Below are 17,955 nucleotides of genomic sequence, written 5' to 3'. Positions count from 1 at the left end.
AGGAACAAAGTTTTGTGGCAACAATAGATTATTTTAACAGACAGTTCAGTTCTTCATAGTAGACCAAAAAGAAAATCAAACAATGTTATTAATTATCATTATTATGTAATGTGCATAGAATGCTACCAAAAAAAAAGAAAAAAAGCTATATCAGTACATAAACCTCAATGCTTCTTCTGCAAGTTCCTTGCTGGCAGGGTAAGGTAAGCAGGAAATAATTACCTTTAGTATTACAACAGCAGAAGTGCATTGGAAGAAACAGCTCATAGCAGGTTCAAATCAAACAAATTAGATTTCTTCACATGAAGTCCGCTGTTGGATTCAGTGCCGCAGTGAATACTACCAGTCCTGATTGGTTCAAAAAGTGATGGGAATAAAAATTCTCAGGTGATTATTAACTACAAAGACACTTTCACTTAGACAAGTCTAAGACTCAAAAGCCATAAATCACTGGGAACTTTGAAAGCACAAATACAAACTCTTCCTGTTCCCACACTCTTCCTCCTTAGCAATACTGTAAAATTTTTCCTTTTATATGTAGGCAAAATATCATTTTCACGTTCACAGCTTCAGAGTAGTTGTAGATACAAATAACCAGGCAAAAATTATAGAAGTAGACAATGTGATCCCAAGACAGTGCAGACGTTCACTGAAACCTCCCCACCCGAAGGACAGGGAAAGCTAGGGAGAAATGATACCCCACTTCTCCCAGGTATTGACTTTGTGGATTTGCTTCACAGCAAACCAGAGACCTTCAAGGATTCCAGTTCCAACAATGGTTTTACAGAAGGAAACAGCGAGGAAGGGGACAAAACCAACAACAACAGCAACAAACAAATCCACCACACACCTACTAAACGACAAAGCCCAAACAACACACCACACACAACATTGAGAAATCCTGACCATAGAGCACACAAACTGAAACACAGAACCTGCCAAAGTACCCAACCTGACACTAAAAATCCTGGTACAATGATTAAACAGCTCCCACACAAAAATGATACTCAAGACAGGACTGTCTATTACCTCTTACGGCAAAATTATCAGAATTGATAGAAAAAAATCAAATTCTCACCACACAGGCAAAAAACCAAAAACCTGAAAAAGAGATGTAAAACTCATTGCTCACATACTCTACAGAGGCATATCCCCAAATGATATTCCCATTCCAACTGACACAACTGATGCAGAGGGAAGGAGGATCGTTCTCAGGATTTAAGTGCCCTGCATTTCAGAAGCATCATTCAGTCCAGAGGAAAAAAGATCCAAATACAGAAGCCATACAGGAAAGCCTAGGCAATACTGAAAGCAAAGCAAATGTTCTTACCACTCCCACAATGCACCCTGGGAAAGGATGCCTGAAAAAACAGCTATCTCTGTCCACTAGAAACCAGCCAGGGATAGGTGCCATCAATTGAGCATGTTTTAAATAAATCACAACTTTGTCACAAGGATCACAGTCCCATGAACTGGTATGTTCACTTTAACTATTTCCTAACATGTCCTTCCTCTGCTGTGATAATACTTCACTCCTTCAGTGTGCAGCCAAATCCCCACCACAGAAAGACTCCAAAAAAAAGCTTCTTCCACCACCGCCCACTTTTTAAATTGAATAAGTTTGTACTCAAAATTATTAAAATACATTGGGTTAGATTTATTGCACCCAGACCCGGACCAGACAACCTCAAGCAACTAATCAAGCAACCTGCAGTATCACAGCACTCATCAGTGGTATTGCCAGATGCTGAGAAGAGCTTATGATGGAGTTACCTGGGATTATCCCATCAGAGTTCTTAGGAGAATGAGATACACTGACCAACTCCCAGTTGGATTAAACTTCTGTGGAGAGGTCTGTTTTTCAACCTGTATTCTAAAATAAAAATAAACCCCCCAAAAAAACCCATAATTCTCAAAACCAAGAAGAAAAGCAAGAACATCTGCTCCCCTTGCCCCTCTTCAACATAATCAGAGCCATGGTCTGAAAAATACTAATACTAAAACAGGTCCCACAAAAGAGCTATGTTTTATGTGGATGATACCCTGATTCAAGTCTCCAACCCTCAAAGGTCAATATGCAAATTATAAGAATTCATTGAAAACCTTGGGCACTCACTCAGATGTGTGAATTTACTGGAACAAATCCCAGGCATTAGGATTAATTAAATGTACATAAATCAGGACTTGCTTACTCACTGCAGCTTCTAGCTACAGTTACAGGTATTAAAACATCTAGGAATTCTAATCCCCAGAGATTACAGGCAAATAGTTAAACTTGGACCCAATCATCCACAAATCAGTAAGGACCTGGGAAGTGGAAAGTGTACATACACTCCCTAAAGTTTTGGACAAAACCAAACCTGAGAATAGTGCACCTACCACACAAATGGTTTCACTCCAGAGACTCCCAGGTCTAATGTTCCAATATGATTTTCAGAATGTCAAGTAAGGGGTTTTTTGTTTAGCTTTTAAATGAAAAATGGGCACACAGTTACTCTAAGGGAGAGAGAAAGGCTTAGCAAAGCAGCAACATGTTACTTTTGTAATAAATTAAGCCACATTTCATAATATAATTGTGAACAAAATCCAGTGAGCAGGAAAGGTATTTGCCTACCTTCTACACAGAGCTCTCTGAATTGGATTCTTTCTACCAAAAGAAAACAAATCCTACCTCATGCACATAGAAAATTAGATAAGTGCCTCACCTCACATAGTCAAACAATTCCCTATCTCACCCAAGATGCCTCAGTATAGTAAAATCCACTTGCAAATGAGCACAAACGGAGCCAGAGATAATATGATAACAGAAAACCAGTTGGAAGGCAACACATCTAAGAGGTACAGTTGATAAACCAAGAACAGAACCATGTTTACCCCTCATATACAAAAACAACTTATCTGACAACAACACTGATGCTTCTCCAATACATTCATTACACATAATTCAATATAAACCAAAACAAACCCACTTTTCTCCTAAGCAACAAAACAACTCAAAAATCTAGAGAATACTATGACTTCCTGAGCTACGCAGCTCCTTCATAACTTCTCATAACCCTTTGCAAAAGGGTTATGCAAACTTCTCATAACCCTTCAGAAACATAGTACAAGTCTAATGAAGCAAGAATACAACAGAAAACCAGCAAAATAGTCAACAGCTAAAGCAAAATGAGAAATAATGATAAACTAAGAGAACACCATGCTCAGTTTACAGTTGCCTTTCTACCAATAAAATTCTTGGACCTGACAATCAGCAGTAACTTAGAAAAGTGCAGCTGTTTATTTGCAGATCTTGGGTCTATTATATAGTCTTCAAAATACTTGATGCTTCATCTTATACCATGGAGATGGTACTCTGACAGCAGGCTGGTGAATCTGAGACACGGCATTACTCAAAGTGATAGTAACAACCACCTGTAGCATAGTTTTTTCCTCCAGCAGTAGGATCACAGACTTCTACATGGGCCCACTCAAGCCATTTCCTGTATCCACATAAGTTGGCCAAATAAATAAAAGGATGCCTTAATTTTCCTCAGACCTGTTTTACTAATTAATATTTTAAAACATGAAGTAGAAGAAGATATCAAGGTTACTGTGTTTCTGCTCCAGTTTTAATGTATTTTACTGCATATTTCAGGAGATGCACACAAATTAAAAAAAAAATAAATTCCACATATTAAATAGAATCTATATTCACAGGAATTTGCATATGGCTTTCTAGTTGAAGTTATTATTAATAAGTGCAGTAAGATTACCAGCAAGTGCATTACTACTCTGCATGCATTAAAGATGCATCTTTGTCTGCTTTTTTCTTCTGCTTATCTACCCTGTTTAGAATGTTAAACTTCTATGCTATGTAAATGAAAATATTTAATTATGCAAAGCAAAGTGGAAAGGTTTACATTATTATAATTGAGTTAAATTCTTTCTGCTTTAAGCTCAAATACTGAGAACGTAGCTGAGCATCTGTTAAGAATTTCAAAGTCTTAAACTGCTGCTTTATAAATTTTAAGAGCTACATGTGAACAATTTGAAGCCTTTTGATGTTAATAAAATTACTGTAATATATTCAGTTTTCATGGTTAAAATTAAAGGAAGTCTGAAAGCTTAGTGCAAATCCAAGGTGAGAAGCAAATTCAGAAAGAAGTCGCTTGCTTGCTACAATTTTTCAACTCTTATGGTAACCAGAATTTATAATAGCAAACAAATGAATGAACAAATGGCTAAGGAAGCTAAAATAGAACCATCTCAGAAAACATCACCTTAAGAGCAACGTGTTCATAGAAAGAGGTCTCCTTTAACTAAAGAAAACCTAATGTTCATAGTTACATATACAACAGTGATTATCTCACTAAAAGGTCAGGGTGACACACTGAATATTGTAGTCACTTCAAAGGGATAGTTGTCTTACATCTTCACCTAACTGTGCTGAGACACTCAATAAACACACCCATGCTATAAGCTGTAAAGCAGGATGTCAAAGAACAGTATATTTTTATTAATAAAATTGAATCCTCACACTACAAAATAATCACCAGTTCCGCTTTCTACTGCAGTACAGAGACACAAACAGTCCCAAGGAGCTCAAATGTTCATACAATTTGAAATGAGGCAGAAGAAGAACACTCTTTCTGCCAGCTCCACCCGCTGCAAAGCTGCAATTTCTCAGATTTGAAACACTGAATTTCACAGAATACTTAAAAATATTAGAGTTAAATTACCTATTTTCTTCCCATGTTCAGACTCTGAGATGCTAGAACATGTTGGCTGTTTACTTTCGTAAGATCAACCTCACCATGTTTATCTGGCCACGAAGCTTCAGTAATCTGCTTTACAGGGAAGCAAACAAAATTTGCAAGAAAACACATCTGGTTCATCGCTTTATGAATTCTGAGTTGCACTGGTAGGTGCCCTCCAAAGTTTCAGACATTCTCTGCCACATACTAGAGTGACTGGCCTTGCTCCTGTGCCATGTAAGTGCTTAGGGCCTTTAGCAATGGAGAAGGTTTATTAAATATTTTCATGCTAACATTTCGGATGCAAAGCTCTTGACCATGCCTGCCTGTGCTGTTCAAGTGAAACCTCCCCCAGCCTTCAAGATGCCTGACACCTTCTGCTCACCCCGGCTTCCTCAGGCAGAGGAAGCAACAGCACTCTCAAATATTTTTTCAATCGGTCACTGCCATTCAGACGCCAATGGTTTAAATAAATAAATAAATGTAGGCAGCAACTTTGGGCTAGAGGTCTGATCAGACTAACTTGCCTTGCCCATCACATAGCCTGGAACACCTGTAACGGCCAGGAAGGATGCTAGGACTCAGCACAGGCTCACAGCTGGCAGCACCACATCATCACCTCCTCCAGGAGGCTGAGGGATTCTTTCGAAAAAAAGGATTATGGAGTCACACCAACTACTCCTCAGTTATGACTGAAATTTGCCTTCCACTACAGGCGTAGTTCTAATGCTTCTCTCAGGGCAGAGATGCATGAAACTATTTAGCTAATTACAAGCATGCATACTTGTTTAGCTGGGCTGTTAATATCAAATTACTTGGGTTCTAAATATAAGCATATTTGAGCTTTTTTACCAGTGTTTATGTATATTTCCTTTGGATAACCCAACAGTGGATAGATTTTTTTTTTTTTTAAAGGCTGAATTGGTGTCACAGTATCCAGGCCCTAACCCCAGCCTGAGCCAGCATTTCTACCAGGTTTCTCACTTGGTACAGGCTACACTATATATATTGCATTGCATAATTTGAAAGAACTGCCTCGCTTGCTTATCCCCCACAGAACCTCCCAAGAAAAAACCTCACACCACCGAAGGCATTAAAATGCATTAAGCTGGATAACTGCAAAATGTCATAAGCCCTTACTGACTCCACAGTTTAAGTGTGGGTTTTAATAGAGGTAATATTTCTTCATTGCTAGCCAGTGCAAGATTTGTTACCTACACAATGATTCAACTACGACATCTTTTATGAGTGATATGTTAAACTAATTAACATTAACCTAGCAGAAGAATCAAGCATAAATTAAAAACCATTTCAGTTCAAGATACAGAGGGCTTCTATATCATAATTTTCCACAAACAAAACATGTTGGCCCTTGATATATGAGATTCCATTTTAAAATTAATACTAACTGGTTTAGAATTCTCATGCTGATTTTTTTCAAATACAGTTTCTACTTATTTCAATGTGAAATAATAAGGCATATGCAGCTAGCATAGCAATTCTAACTCCAAGAACTGAAGAGCAAAGACAGAACAAGAACCTTATAAAAATTACAGGATGAAAGAAATGTTCTATTATGCTTAATGAATTGTTTGTTCCTCTTCCTTCTTGGGAAAACAAAAAATAAGTCAGCCAGTAATGCCTACACATTCTGCCAGCTCTGCTATGCAGTACGTATGTGCCTATACCCAGGAGCAGACATCAACTGTTTATGACAATATTCTTCAGTCTATATTTCTCATATTTGAACACCAAGACAAGAGGCAGATTAAGTAACAAGTCACTAAAAATACATATGACAACATTTGCTGTCCAACTGATATACCAATATTCTTCCAATGAATGCACTCTGGTTGTCTTTACAGACACACACTAAGTGGCTGTAACTCCCTCAAAAGCTAACTACAATCAAGTATTTCCCTGGCACATGGTTATTATAGTACATTCAACTCCAGCCTCCTCACAGATATTCTCTTTGTGGTTTTCATGGAAGAAACTAATCTTACCTAAACAGAACTAGAGATACCCTATTTGACTTACTGTGTTTTGCAGTGATAGCAGAATATGATCCATAACAAGATTTTGCCAAGAAGTTAATCCAGGAACTGACTTGAAATAACTAGGTTTTCATCATAATTCACTTCAGCCTGGAAGCACTCAGTATAAAAAATAAAAATACAGACACCCTCCTCCTCTTGCACAAATCATGGACATACTACTGCCCACAACAAACGAAAATGTTAAATGCAAAACGGCTCCTGGCAATTTTTGGGGTGTTTGCACAGCACTACTCACACTAAGCAATCAGAAGCCTAGAATATACACTGCTTTAATCCAGCAACTATCACCCAGATATACCATTTCTGATACAGCAGAGCAACAAATCAGAGAGCTCCCCTCCCTTTCATTTTCAGAAACTACCTACCAGACCACAGTGTGTCTGCAAGTCCTTATTTTTAATAATGACATTTTTCAATGTCTCGAATATGCTCTCCTACAGAGTCATCAGACAGCCCAACTAGGCTTCACAGGACTGTACCAACACTTTAAGAAAATGCTCAAGATGCATAACCCTGTGCAGTAATCTCAAACACGCAAATCCACAAAAGAATGAATTCTTATTCTGCCTCTCTTCTGTCCTATTCTCTCTGATGTGTCATATCTTAACGTATTGACTTTTGCAACAGTGTTCAGGGAAAAAAAAAAACCTATTTCAACTGCAACATGCAATACAGCAGATTGCATGTTGCAGGGTCAAAGCAGCAGACTGCATACAGATTGCATACAGGGTCAAAGCAGCAGATTGATTTCTTTGCATTTGCAAATGCAAAGAAATCAATCTGGGAATGGTTCTGGTCTTCCTTTGCAAACATCCTTTCATATGTCTCAAACAGAGAGCCTCTAATACACCTACCCTGCATGAAATCCACAGCAAGTAACATTCCACACACAGTTTCTATAGCATTCACAACAATTCCTACAGAAGATGTTAAAAAAAAAAAAAAAAAATCTCCTCTAGTCACTTCAAGTATTACACTGCACATAATTTAAAGCAATGAATTCCATCAAACCAACAGATATAGTGGGTGCATACATATATACATTATACATTAACATGTCAAAAATTAAGCCGTATTGATTACCAGCTGAAGAAACTAATTTTTTTAAGTGCCTGTCAAAGGTACATTTCAGCTATGCCTAGTTGCTTTTCAGTGGTCTCTTCTGGAGGGGTGTGGAGGACGAGTGAGAAGTATGCCTGAGACTGAAACTGTTTTACAACTGTTTACAGTGAATTCTTTCAGTATATGCCTGACCGCCACTTATTCCATAGATGCTTTTTCATTATATGGTTTTTAACTCATCAGAAAAATACACACGGGATGAATGTATTTTAAGAAACAAACTTAAATTTTAGCAGGGCACATGTTTCATTTTAAGTACTTAAAATCTAAAACAAAGAGGGAACACAGCATTGAAGACCACCAACAAAAAACAAGAGGCAAGGTTTGGGAATGAACAAGACACTGGTTCAAATAGAGGGGGAAAATCTCTTGTCTTCGTCATGAAGCTGCCACAGGCACTACACCTTTGGTTTTGGACTACATGATATGCATGTGTATGTGTACGTATATGACATTTTATATCCAAAATCTAAACATGTAATGTATGTGTATACACTCACTGATGCTCTGGTGTCTGACCTGATTTTCCAAAAACACCAGTCATCAGTATCACCCCTGAAGCCAACAGCAACTATTATTTGGCTCTACAAATAATTGACCTAGATGACCGGATTTAGACACAACAGCTCAAATATTGGTAACTAAATAGTAAAAAAAGTGCACTGGATAACCCAGATTGGCTGATGAAAATATTTCAGGTATTAGTTTTAAGCTTCTACCCACTAAAATGCATACAAGATATTAATCATGAATTCTATTAAATAAAATATCTTAAACAAATTAGTATCAAATTAATCTTGCACCTAGATGCATTGCATCGTCCAAAATCAATCTCAGCAGACACTGAGTAAATTGTTCATTTGTTTCTTGGGGGAATGGGAGTAACATTCTCTTACTGTTGCCCTTAAAACTTCCTTTTCAGTCCTATTACTAGGTGAACTGCTGTCAGAAACATATACTAGGTTACAGACCCCTTCCTGCACTACCCAAGCACTGGAATTCCTGCAGGAGACACATATCAAGCCCTGCCATGATCTAGGACACAGATTTTATCCTGTATGCAAAAGGAAAGCTATAAAATGATAAAGCCATATAATGAATAGATTTAAGACAATTAAAATAATGTAAAAAAAATCCTGAAGTTGAAAGGTGACATGATAAAGAATAAGCTTTTGCATTTAGAATTACATTTCTTTCGTTCCTTCTTTTGCAAGTATAATGGATTTCAATAAATTAAAAAAAAAAAAAAAAGTTGTGAACCAGAACCACCCTTCCTTCCAATGTCTGACTTTTGGTAAGGACCCATATCTAAACATACTCTAGTCCAGGAGCTCAAATGAATAACGCTCCTGGCTATATGGCATCATAAAACTTTGAATATGGCAAACTTAAGCCCCAGAGATAACACATCTTTCATCATCTTTCTTATCTATCTTTTTTAACAAAAAAACAATACATCTTTTGTAAGGGCAAGAGAGTGCATCTTCCAATGCTTGAAGCTCAAAACCTTAAAACAACAGCCTCTCTACAAAGCACAACTGAGCCCATGACAAGAGAGCCCAAGGTAAAGCCCCCTGAGCTACCACCAGCTCAGGTCCTCTCCAGCACCAGCAGAGCTGAAGCTACATCATAACAAGCTCAGCAGAGAAGCAACAATTGACAGATGAAGTCCAGTAGCACAATTACACAAAGTAGCTTACAGGTCTAAATTAACACCCTACATGGCACCGCACCACACATGCTGCACAAAAGCAGCAAGTTGCTTAGATACAGCGCAATGTTTGCTGCATAATCTGGGTTCCTTCTTAGGTGTTCTGGAGCCATCACAACTTTTGTTATTTTCGGAGCATATGCACAGAGCAGCACTGGTACCAACTAAAAACCCATTTTCAAATTCTGAAAGATAACTAACGAGCCGCCACACAAAGTCTCATCTCTGAGATAATCTGAAAATAACACATACAACTCCTGAACTGCTTACCTAAATGAATTCTTCCCTTGCACAGCACTGCAAAGCAAAACAGGACATTAACTTGTATCCTCAATTGAAGACTCCACTTATTTTGGGAGTAATTTCATTCAAAAGGTGCAAAGGTAAAGTTATATTTGTTTCCTTTTACAGCATGAAAGAGCACAACTCTGTCATACACTAAAAAGATGCCAATACTACTGGTTCCTGAGATATTTACAACCTATGCCACAGCCGTTTAAAGATTTCACTACATTTTCCTATTAGAAATGCTCTGATGGTAGAGGCCTCCAGACACATAAATAATGACAGCTTCTCACCCATTCCCACAAAATCCACTTCTCTTTTCTCTATTCCATCCATCACTAGCAACTAGCCCTCATCTTCAAAATGCCTGACCGCTTCCTCTCCTCACCAATCATCACTGGCTCACAACCAAGTCAGATTCCATCTTTATCTTACCCACTCCCATTGCCCACTTTATTACATTTTGTGGCAATCATATGCCTCCTCCCTCCACATCCACACACCTCCCATGCCTTTGAGGAATTCTATGAAAACATCTGTGGTTCTACTTCACTGCGCTCTTATCCCTGCTGGAGAAGTAATGCTGACATCCAGAGCAATACCACACTCATCGCCTCATGCAGGACTTATGGCTTCAGAAATAATTAAAAAAAAAAAAAAAAAAAGAAAAAAAAGGTGCCTAGACCAGCACTTCTGGACTAGGTAGGAACTTTTTCTCTTCTTTTCTCTTTTGTGCAAAATTAAACGTAGCTGTTCTCACTAAACTGCAATATTCATGAATATAAATACAGAATCCACACTTGTAGCAGTCAACATTTCAGAGGAAGTACTGTCCCTGTCCTCAAAGACCGTATCTAATTTTGTATTAAAATATTCTAAATCCCTCTAGCTTATCCATTCCCCCCACCAAACCCAAACACATCAATGCCTTTCAATCAAGGAAAGGTCAAGGTCTCAAATACAACAGCATCCCACCTCAGGCTTCACAAATAGTTTTTGATAAATTTCATGTTATGACAATGAACATGAAATTTACGCAAAATAAATCCAATCAAGAAACAGAAAACTATGCCAGACACCATATGCTTCTGTCCTGACACAACTGAGAGCATTTTACAGAAAGCAGGTCACATGTTGGAAGCTTCATTTTCATTATGAGTTTTCATGCAATTATTTCTCAAGCATGACTGTAAGGTGTGGGGAGTTGGGGTTTGTGTAAACCCACCCCCAAATTTCAGGCAGAAACTCTCTCCTTTCCAGCTAAATAGAAACAGCTTTACTCCAATGGTTATATTGCTTCTGTAAGAGTACTGTACCTCAAATTGCATGATAAGGTGGCAAACAAGTGAAAGCAGAAAAATTAAAAAAGAAGAAAACATCATATTTGTAATTGTGATTTCTACTATAGTAAGCTATATGATTCAGCACATGAGATTCAACTAGCCCTCAGCAAAATAAGGAGGAAAAAAACCCAGACACTATTATCAATACCATTTTCTATGCAACCACTCTAGTAACATGCCCAGTCCTATAGCTTCTACCTCACTTTCTCAGTGAAGATCGTGAAGTCACTATATACCAAGCCAGCCTCCTCATAATTGCACAATAATCTTTGGACTGTTTGGGAGCCCTTTCAAGGACTTACAATTGTATTTCTAGAAGCTTTCTCACAGAATTTTACTCAAGAGTCAAACTGTGCCTCTTCATCCTGAGGAGGACGCTCTGATAGAGCATCCAGAGAACAAGGCTCCTTTGTCCTTCACTGCCAGGAGTGGGGCCTCCCACAGGAGGGATGAAAGGCAGCACACCCTCACAAAAGCATCCCCATCTCCATTTTTGTGTCATGAACCAGTGGGGCACATGTGGGTCCACAGAAATTTCTACCTCACTTGGGAATTCTGGAGTTCATGTACCCAGAAAAACACTTCAACTAAAGGGAAGGAACAAAGAAATTAAGTCCTTACTACATTTTTCTTCCTACTCTCCTAGATGTTAATTGATAGGAAGTTACTCCATATATCACCTCCTCCTCCACCTAAAATTCTGACCTGCCCTTTTCTCCTCTGCCCATCCTTCTCAACACACAACTCCAGCACTGCAACTCACCTGCACACACATACCGCACCATGAAACCCCCCCCTTGCAGCCTATTAAATCCATTCCACACGGGCTCAGCTGGACTGAGACACCCTCATGTTTACTCTCACCTCAGTTACATAAAGCATAACACTTTCTGAAACAGCCAAGTACATTGGCTAGAAGATTTTCTTAACTGAGAGCACAGTTCAAAGGAGGAATCACTGTTCTGATTGTCTGGATTTGGTTTAATTACGTTTAGCTGTAAATTCTGCTACCAGATTACACATTCCAGGGTAAGCTTGTGAGGGGGTGTTCAGAGCTCACCTCCAAGTCCATACTGCCTTGGACACCTGCAAGGATTTCCATCACCTTCCAGGACGTCACAAGCAAAGGAAGCGACTGCCCAATTGAACCAAAGACAAAACACAGAAACAATCCCTTTCATACACTTCAGGCTCATATACCTGAAACTCTCCTCTCAAGCAGCAGCTCCCCAGCTCATTACAACCAGCCCCCACTGAGGGCAGCAAGGCTCCTTCCCACTGCAGGTAAGGCAAGTGCTCCCCATCACCCCTTCCAGGGCCCAGGTGCTCCTCCTTTGCCACAGTGCTCAGCCTCCACCCAACCAACCCCTGGCTCATCTGACTCTTTTGCTGGGTCTGCTCCCAGGGGACACTTTGGCCAGGGCACCCCAGAAAGCATGTTCCCCATCTCTATGGAAGCCCCACAAGGGTCTCATCTCCCACCGATGCAGCACATCTACCAGTGGGGAACTACTGCACTCAACATTTCCTAGCTGGCCCTGCTTTTTCTCTCTCTGCAGATCTCATCTCCAAATAGGAGAATGATTCTTTTCATTTTATTGGAAAGAGTCCAAAGAAATTTGAAGACCAATAAGTGGTAAATCTTAACCGTTTGTCACCAAGTTATTAAAGTTTGAAATATTACAGATATAAGCAAACACAAATATATTTAATAATTTGCATAATATATCTAGAATTCTATGGCAATTATTATATTCAATCACACAAACTTTCAGATGAAGCTAAGATAAGGAACAGTCTTTATTTACAGTAACAATAAGTAAAAATTCCCATCAGTTTTCAGTGTTGATGAAAATTAATAGCTTTCATGTAGATAAATTAAGTGTAACTTTCTGTCCAGTATGCTTTTCCTAAAGAATGACAAGTGCCTGAAAAGACACTGAACTAGAAGAAAATCTTCACAGAAAGAAAAAAAGATTGCAGTTTTGATTTCCTTTAAATACAGACACATAATGACTGGGCTTCTTTTCCAAGATGACACTAGATAGCAGCTCTAAGCATTTTTATCCAGCAAAATCCATTTATTATTCTTTGTTTTCTCTTTCCACAAACAGCCTAAGACTTTCCATCTCCAAGACTTCAAATTGAAGACTTTCATATGGCTAACTTAAGTCACGTAAAGTTCAAAAATAGTATAACAGCAGAACAATATTACAAATGTAAATCTAAACGTACACTAATTGCATTCAGTACGCAACAGAAAGCTTATCCTCAATAATCGAGAAAATTAAGCGTAGGTCTTTATTAAAACACAATCAGAACCAGGAAATTAGAACTGTATTGCTTCTTGTATCTCTGTTTACAACTGGAAAGGATCACAAGTGATTATTAGTTCAGATTTCTGTTTTGCTCTAAAGTAGGCCAGCCAGCTCAGCACTTTCCTTAAGATTATGAATACTTGTCTGCCCTACATACGGTTTAGGCTGGAACCAATCAGTTGAGCTGAAACACGCAGCAAACCCGACTATTTTCATGTCATTCATTTTAAGCTATAATGAAGTGCACAAAACAGGTATAAAATGATCAGATTTTAAATACTTTTAAAATTTGCTTTGCTGTTATCATTATTCAGTAAGGAGCTCAATGATTTCCTCACTACTGGATTAACACTTCATCTAGATTCAAGAATAAGTTGTTATTCATTAATAACTCTAACCACTTGTTTTCTCCACTAGTTTCCATTTCATTTTTGTACATTGATTATCTCATAAAATAAGAAGAAAACAGAGCACTGAACTTCATCCAATAGACTTTCTCAGTACTAGGACATTCAGGATTCAAACAGGCTCTGCAAGAAGCCTTAAATCAAAACTTTAAAAACATATGAAGCAAAATAATTCCTTGAATTTTTAACGGAAATAGTTTTATTTACTCTCTCTCACCCCAACACAAGCCATCTATAAGATTTTTGTTGCTGCTTGAATGAAGAGAGGTTAAATAATAGACAGTTGCATTCTTGAGTTCAACAATAGTGATGCCTTCAAACAAAGTTGGCTATTTGGAAGATCGGGACTGCAGAAAAAGCTTTGTTTAAATTGTCTTTAATTTGTTTTTCTTAAAAGTTGACTAGTCTCATTTTCTAGAGCTGCTAAGCACTCACAGACCTCGTGAAGTCATTATCTTGAAAATATAAGTTAACTATGAAAACAAAAAAACTTTCACGTTTGGTTTTTCCTTTTACATTTAAGATATAAACCTTGTCAAACCACTAGTAACCATTTCTGTCAGATTACACCACTCCAAACTATCAGTAGGTATCAGTAGGTATCAATAGCAAGGCAAAGACAAAAAAAAAGAAAAAAGTTTACAAGGCAAGTTTGTTTAAAACAAAGACAACGCACTTAGTATTTTGATGTATGAGACACAGTACTTCTGTAACAGGGGAGAAGCATACCTTTCATCAGCTGCAGAACTTTGATGTCAGGTTCTGATATAATCCAACAGGTCTCAGCGGCATTTTCTACAATATCCACAAGTTTCAGCTTCAAGAGACTCTTCCACTTCCCCCGGGAGACCATTAACAATTACGTATGAATGCAAACATTTAAGATGCTAAGCAGCTGTACGGTACAGTTTGTACCACGTTAAGCACCCCTGAAGAATCCCAAGATGTATTCCACCATCCAAAGAGTAATGCACTATGGCACCCATCACAGATTGATGTTCTGGCAACCATCCCATTTTCCCGACAACCATGTTTTGACCTATTCAAATAAGAGGAAGAAGTGTTAGTTCAGCACAGTAACTGCCACACCACTTGGGGACTAACATATAAATATAAAGTTTCATTCTTCTGAATAATTTCAAACACATATTTCTTCACAGATTTAGATACCTCCTAAACTCAAAGCCTGGAGATGGCATTCTGCTTTAAAAACATCACCAGGACGGAGTATAACAGAAGAAGATTTAAGAAAAAGTCTTACATATATCTCTACAGATTGCACAGTCTTATATTCCAGAAAGCACTGAAGTGACAGGAAAGAAAGGTAATATAAAGGCTCTTCAACTGCCCTGCAGGTGTTTCAAAACTAATGAAAACAGTAAGTCAATAAAAAAGCCCCATGTAGCAAAAATAAATCTCCTCAACACTTTTGAAGGAAAAATATTGGTCCAATGGAGGAGAGAACTTAATGGTGACCTTTTTTCCCTCCTTAGCCCTATCTCAGTGTCCCCACAGCACCTCCACCAGCAGATGTGCTACTTCAGTTGAGACCTGGACTATGAGAACTACTGTTGACACTTGGCCCATCTGGGAGCAAGCCAAAGAGTCCAAACCCACGTCTGTCTACTCTGGTACTCCCTCTGTGCAATTCCTTCAGAAGTACAAACAGCAAATTTTGCTTAGGTTGGGAAGGAGACTATGAGGAACGAAGAGAAAAACTTTAGTACTCTGCACAGGAGGGAACAATGACATGAAGAACATCATCGCATCTGCCAAGTTGGAGTGCAGGAAAGTAGAGAGAACAAATTTCCGCACCAAAGACGAGGGAGAGGAACTAGAAGAAGCTTTTAGAGACTGGAAGATGTCTGTACACAGAGATAAAGACAAGAAGAAAGGAGAAGGTGAATATTGGTGAAGAACTATTGCTAGAAGCTCTGTGCGACTGAGTAACATGTAGGTAGGGTCGACCACGGAAGAATAAGTTTAGAAGAGAGAACAAGAAGAAGCTTTATGTTTGCTTCACATCAGGAGAAACTTCAGCATACCTATGCATGCATGAAAGGAAAGACCCTGGCAAAAGGAGTTTTTCATGAGAAATGCAAGCAAGCATAAAGGTAGAAGAGTAGGTGGTAAGGGATCAGGAAGGAGGAGAAGGAGTGACAACAGAAAGGGAAAAAGTAGAGGCTTCAGAAATTCTGACATGGATAGATCTAAGGAGAGAGAGTGACAACTAAGAAATTGGGACAAGAAAATAACACAGGAAAGAGAAAGTAGCGAACAGAGATGAAAAAATGAGAAAAAAGTTATAGTAGTTACATCGCATAGAAAAAAGTATGGGTAAATAATAACATATTACATTGATCGAGATAATTAAGAAAAGTACAAAGAGCATATGAGTAAGTTTTCTGAAGTTTCGATGCTTGCTCTAGAAAGTGCGAATACCAAAAGGAACGGAACAAGACCCAAAACGACTCTTGCGTTTACAAAGGGATGAAGCAAATTGCACCGTGCAGGGGAAGCCCAGCCGACCAAGGGACAGCCTGGACTGACCCATTCTATTCTCTCCTTTCCCTATGATCAACGCATTCGGAAGAACAAAGTCCTCCCTCCAGTCCCTCTCCTCCTAAAACTGTCCCTCGGCACTTCTGTGCACCTTGTTCCCCTAGGATGGTTCCACAGCAGCAAATGTGAGACTCTCTGTGTGTCCCGACCTCCCAGACCCAAGCTGGCACACGGCGGAGCCCCCACCTTGGCCCTGCTGCGTGCTGCCCTGCCCAGCCCCACGGCCACCAGTGGCCCCCCCACTCCCTGGCCAGGACTCCTACAATCCCAAAAAGTTTTCTCTGTCTTCAGCTTTCCTCTGTCTCAACTCTTGAAAACACAGTCCGATCCAGAAAGCCGTCCGAGTCCACTTCCCTCCGCACAAAAAAAGAAGTAAGTTAAGCCCCTAAAATAAAACACAAAGCAGGCACAAGAAGGAGACAAGACCCCTTCGAGCAGTGCCCCCCAGCCATCATTACCGGAGCTCGGGCAGAGTGACTGCCTCACGCACCCCAAAAATACCTGCATGTGCTCCCAAAAGTACAAAGGAAAGGCTGGACTGGCCCGCGGCCGCCTCCGCTGCGCTCCCAGCCCCAGGCGCGGACGGCAGGGCGGAGGGGGGAGCGACGAGGGAGCCGGGAAAGAACAATAAACCCCAAGTCCAAACGTACCTTCTCCTTTCTCTAAACTGTGAAACCAGATTTCCTTCGAAGCCTACGGCGGGGCTCTTTGCTTTTAAGCGGCGGGAGAGCTCGGAGAAAGTTGAGTAAATCTCTCCGGATAAAGTTGCCGAAGATGAGATAACCCGGGAGAGGCGAGGGAGAGATGGAGAGTTAATCCGAGTTTCTCCTTTTGTTCAAGTTGCCCGAGCAGACAAAGAGCCGGCAGCGGCGGCAGGTCCCCCGCGCCCCTGCTCCCCCCGCGGCCCGGGCGCCGCCGGGGTCCCGTTCTGCCCTCGCCCCCCGCCTCCTCCCACCACCGCAACTTTCCGTCTGTTCCATCCCTTCTCAGCCGCGACCCCGGCTCCAGCGCAAAACTTCCCTCGAACTGAACCTCCCAGAAAAAGAAAACAATTTAATTCAAGGCGGGGGAGTGGGGGTTGGAAAGGGAGAGAACCATCTCTCAAATCATTATTTCCGGTAGATGCACCTCTTTGTTTGGATTCCCCCGACTGTCAGTGAGGACAAGCCTCTGGGGATCTGCTTTCGGACAGTTTGATCTCCCGGAATGAGATGGGCAAACGCAGGACATAAAGAAAAATAACTTTAAAAGAAAGAGAAGGGGGGAAAAAGTAAATACAAAACAATATAAAACTCGGGAGTTGCGAAACGAACTCTTTTTTCATGGATACGGGAAGTACAGAAATAAACAACTGAAGGGGAATTTCGGAAGACTGTTGCCTCTCCTCCCCCTCCCCTTCGCCCTTTTCCAG

The 17,955-nt window shown here is 39.8% G+C and overlaps 1 long non-coding RNA gene across 1 annotated transcript in view; it reads right to left on the bottom strand.

The window, feature by feature from the left end:
• LOC113952283 overlaps positions 1-17,365 on the bottom strand; it is a 136,659-nt gene extending 119,294 nt beyond the window's left edge. The window contains exons 1-2 of the long non-coding RNA XR_003529491.1: positions 17,195-17,365; positions 14,712-15,021 (exon numbers count right to left, since the gene is read on the bottom strand). This is a non-coding gene — a long non-coding RNA (uncharacterized LOC113952283). The remainder of the gene's footprint in view (positions 1-14,711; positions 15,022-17,194) is intronic.
• Between the last annotated feature and the right edge of the window lie 590 nt (positions 17,366-17,955).

The sequence above is a fragment of the Corapipo altera genome, unplaced genomic scaffold, assembly GCF_003945725.1.
Source record: "Corapipo altera isolate COAL_440 unplaced genomic scaffold, ASM394572v1 60, whole genome shotgun sequence".
In the NCBI taxonomy this organism is placed as follows: Eukaryota; Metazoa; Chordata; class Aves; order Passeriformes; family Pipridae; genus Corapipo; species Corapipo altera.
The sequence above is the reverse complement of the archived record's forward strand: the minus strand, read 5'-3'. Positions and strand labels throughout refer to the sequence as shown.